Source organism: Littorina saxatilis, linkage group LG16, assembly GCF_037325665.1.
Source record: "Littorina saxatilis isolate snail1 linkage group LG16, US_GU_Lsax_2.0, whole genome shotgun sequence".
In the NCBI taxonomy this organism is placed as follows: domain Eukaryota; kingdom Metazoa; phylum Mollusca; class Gastropoda; order Littorinimorpha; family Littorinidae; genus Littorina; species Littorina saxatilis.
In genome coordinates, this window is record NC_090260.1 from 15252561 (window position 1) to 15257560 (window position 5000).

At 40.8% G+C, this 5000-nt stretch overlaps 1 long non-coding RNA gene across 1 annotated transcript in view; it reads left to right on the forward strand.

Annotated features, from left to right (window-relative positions):
• The window catches only part of LOC138950525 (uncharacterized), a 119714-nt gene that overhangs the window by 80000 nt on the left and 34714 nt on the right, over positions 1-5000 (forward strand). The window lies entirely within an intron of this gene.

Consider the following 5000-nt stretch of genomic DNA (forward strand, 5'->3'; position numbering starts at 1 on the left):
ATTCTGTGACTGCAAATTGTCCGTGATATGTGTGTGTGTGTGTGTGTGTGTGTGTGTGTGTGTGTGTGTGTGTGTGTGTGTGTGTGTGTGTGTGTGTTTGCTGAACAATCCAGCATATGTTTCATCAAAGGAATAACGTATTCTTTCGAATCAGTTTCACTTTGCGGCGGAAATATCTGCTGCCTTAAAATCGTTGGCCTTTATATTCTGAGGAATACTATTATTTTTTCAAGAGTTGCCTTTTAAAAACGTGTTCAGGGCGCGCCAGACTTTTGAAACGTCTTTGCTGTTACCCACAAGTTTATTAAAATATGATCGCTTCGCGTTTCTCACAAGATGCTTTACTCTGTTACGCGCTTTTTTATAATTTTCAAATAATGTGTTTGTCTTTAACTGGTCGCGATACGCCATTGCTTCGATAATACCAATGGTTAACCAGGGAGGAAGTTTAGGATGTCTTACTCGTTTCCGCCTCACAGGTGCATGTTGATTTACTACATCGATAAAGAGGGAATACCAGGCTTCAAGTGCCTCGTTACGATCGGTAAAATTAAGCACAGAAGCAAAAGGTGTACAATTCAAATCATTAAAGAAGAGACCTTGATTAAAATGCTTAAAATACCTGTCTGAAATATATGTGTGACCTTTTGATTCTGCCTTGGGTAACTTCATCAATTTGGAACAGCTTACAGGACTATGATCACTTACACTTAGGTCGGATACACAGGCACCTAAGATTGTGTCCGGATTATTCGTGTCAATATGATCCAGCAATGTAGACGTCGTTGAAGTTACCCTTGTGGGTGACTTTACAAGCTGTTTAAGCCCAAATAACTGAGTAGTTGATTCCCAGCTAGGATGGGACTTTAACATGTCTATGTTAAAATCGCCAAGCAACAGAACGTCAGCATTGTGTTTGCTCTTATTATAAACATTGTCTAACATTTGTACAAAATGATCATACCACTCAAAATTTGAAGCAGGATTTCTATAAAGAAAACACACGCATTGAGGGGCCATTGATTTACTGGGTTTGAGTTCTAACCAAATGCATTCTACTGCGCTGGGTTCCAGGTCTATGCGTCTACGCGTAATGTGTTTAATTGAGTCATGAATATATACCGCGATTCCGGTCTGCCCTTGAATTTCTGGGTCTCGCCTTTCAACACAATAATCAACAATCGCGATATCATTATCGGAAACCCTGGAATCTAATCTTGATTCAGTATAATACCAAATAAACGATAATTCGGAGATGCTTTTTCAAGGAAGGCACATACATCATGGACCTTATTATAGAGGACCATAGAGGTGATACACATTTAAATGACCAACACTGAGCATAATAAAACAAGGAGTAAACACACACAATGATAACTAACACATACACACTGTGACAGAAACTGTTATGAAAAAAGCAAAACGACAGTCAGTTCAAACTATAAACACAAACAACAAATTTATGCTGGCAGTCTTGCAAACAATATGGTAAAGTCTCACAATAGCGTCACAAACCTCTGCACTAACACTCGACTTTAAACAAACGAGCTCAGTCAGCCTGAGTGACACAAACACAACACCGTTCAGGCGAAGCGGGCAGATTACACGGATTACGTGGCAGTCACCACACACACACGCTGGAGGGAATAGGTAGAGGTTACACGCCGAGTCTCAGTGATTATTAAAAATAATGGTCGAAGTTAGCGGATCATGAAAAATGCGAGATAACTTCTCAACCCATTGCAATATCGAGGATTCAGGCTGTTGCTGGGTCGTTATTTGTTTGGTTGCTGGGTCATTATCGAAAAATAACTACCCCTACAAGTTTACAGAGGTAAAGAAGCAGAGGGGGGAATAAAGTCTTTAATCACGCCCTCGCAGAGAGAGAGAGAGAGAGAGAGAGAGAGAGAGAGAGAGAGAGAGAGAGACAGAGACAGAGACAGAGACAGAGACAGAAAGACAGACAGACAGACAGAGATGATGATGATGATGATGGAACTTTATTTTTCAAGGATAGAGGTTTAAGGCGACGCCTTTTCTTACAACCGGTCCTTACTTCTGATACAAATGTCTAATAAATGATAAACAAGTAAAGCAACATGACAAATAAACAAAGTAAACGAACGAATCAGCAAACAGTCGACAAGTAAGCAAACAAGCAAATAAACACAAACAACAAAATGACAAAGTAAGCAACATACAAATCGAAAGCGAAACATGCAACAAGTGATCGACGGTAAAATTCACACGATACCAACGTTTACACTAATGCTAATAATGATTATATGGTGTAAGTGATGATGAAGATGTTGTTGATGGTGATGATGATGATGATGATGATGATGATGATCAAGTGATGATGATGATGATCAAGTGATGATGATGATGATGATGATGTTGATGATGATGAGGATGGAAAATCGCAACATAAATTCCACATAATACATATAATAAAGAACATATTTGTGTAATTCATAAAGCTTTGCCAATTGTTGACAGCTACTTGCACGTGTTAAGACTAGTATAGCCATCTAGGTAGACATAAGATGATTATGCAGAGCTTGTTTAAAACTCTTTAGTGAGGTTAATGATCTTATTACAGACGGAATGGAGTTCCACACCATAGCGCCAGAGAAGGCTTGACTAGTTTTGAACAAAGAGAGAGAGAGAGAGAGAGAGAGAGAGAGAGAGAGAGAGAGAGAGAGAGAGAGAGAGAGAGAGAGAGAGAGAGAGAGAGAGAGAGAGAGAGAGAGAGAGAGAGAGAGAGGGAGGGAGGGAGGGAGGGAGGGAGAGAGAGAGAGAGAGAGAGAGAGAGAGAGAGAGAGAGAGAGAGAGAGAGAGAGAGAGAGAGAGAGGAAGGATGACATGGACATAAACACACAAGCAAAACACACACACACACACACACACATATACACCCACACACACACACACACACACACACACACACACACACACACACACATACTACACACATACTACACACATATATACACACATCACACACACACACACACACACACTCAAGCACACACACACACACACACACACTCAAGCACACACACACACATACACACATACACACACATATACACACACACACACACACACACACACACACACACACACACACACACACACACACACACACGGATATCACAGAGAAGTACAGGCAAGATTAAATGAATCGTGAGCTTTTCTGGCGACAGTCGTCTGACATATGGAAGCAGTAAGCATCCACAAGGAAAACCTTTGTCATTGCTAAAGTAATATATTCTACAAACAACTCTGCCTGCAACTTCAAAAGCACAGATATGGGCCATACTTTCAACGCACACAAAACAACAACAATTCAAACACACAAAAAGCCTCCAAATGATAAATCTGACTGGCTGTTTCAACGTTGATATCTTTAAAATTGTCTACTCCTTATATGGTAGAGTCGCTGACTTATGTTTACAATATATGTATTCAACAACATTTTTTTCCAAAAGAATTTAAAAAGCGAAAGTCATACCTTTGCCAAATAAAAAAGGTTCTCAAGACTTAAATGATTTTAGACCTACAGTCAAACACGCTTAAGCCGAACTCGCCCGGGGAATGAAAAATCGTTTCGCTTATCCGAGTTTGTGCATATCCGAGTTCGGATAAGCCAAACCTTTCCCGAGAAATTACCCTGCAGTTCGGCTTAAGCGAGTTTTTTCAGGATACGTTGTAAAATCACTTGGAATGTTTTTCTCTCTCTCTGTCTCTGTCTCTGCCTCTGTCTCTCTGTCTGTCTGTCTCTCTCTCTCTCTCTCTCTCTCTCTGTGCGTGGTGTGTGTGTGTGTGTGTGTGTGTGTGTGTGTGTTTGTGTGTGTGTGCGTGTGTGTGTGTGTGTGTGTTTAAATGAATAAGATCAAAACAGTGACAAGCTACAAGTGCTTTCTTCAGTGGAGCTTTAGTAATACCTCAAAGCCAACTGTAAACATAAATGGTGAAGACAGTGACACATCAGGGGCGGATCAGTTGCTTTGTAAGGGGGGGGGGGGCACTTTGAATCGAAAGTGAATGTGATGGGCGCGAAGCGCCCGAATTTGCTAGAGGGGTCCGGGGGCATGCCCCCCCGGAAAAAATTTTTGCCCAAAGAAGCAAAATGGTGCCATCTGGTGCCATTTGAACTTAGAAATGGTCATAGAATCAGCATAGAAAAATCTTTTTTTTTCTTCTTTTTTTTTCTTTTTTTTTCGGGGGGGGGGGGGGCACGTGCCCCCTGTGCCTCCCCCCTCGTCCGCCCCTGCACATCTCTAAAACAAACCCAAAGATTCCACAAGCAACTACGCTTTTGTTAAAAGGATTCCAAGTAATGTTTAATGAAACCCTCTCCATTAAAGAAAGAAAAGAAACAAAATTAGACAATTTGTCTCTGTGGTCATAAATCAAGATCAAATCTCCGTAAACATAGATTGTAGGCAAATGTTTTGTTTTGCTGCATGTTTATTGTGGTTTGATCTTTGCCACTCGCTCAAAATGAGCACATACATTCCTCAGGTAGGTTTGCTCTTCACAAAGATTTCTTCCTTCGATTGGAAAAAGAGGTTTGTATGAGAGCCACTCGTTTTTGAACACTGCAACAGTTGTTTGGAACATGCTGGCAGCCGCAAGGATTTAGTCAACGTCGCATCACGTGACACGTGTATTTCTTGGTCAGTTTCCCTCAAAAAACAGGTGACGTGTTCGCTTCCGTAGGATAATTATAGCCGTGACGAAATATGTTTATCTTCCTGACATGTTTTTCAAGGAAAAATAAAAAAAATGTCTCTCCGACAGTGTTTAGAGTTTGGCTTATCTGTGAAAATCACGTTTGAGATGTCCGTGTTTGAGTTAGCTATTTGTTGAGTTTGGCTTATCCGAATTAGAAATAGTCTTACAAAGACTGGCGGGAAATTGGTTTTGGTTTCAGATATCCGAGTATTTTGCTTAAGCGTGTTTCGTTTAGGCGAGTGCGGCTGTATATACAT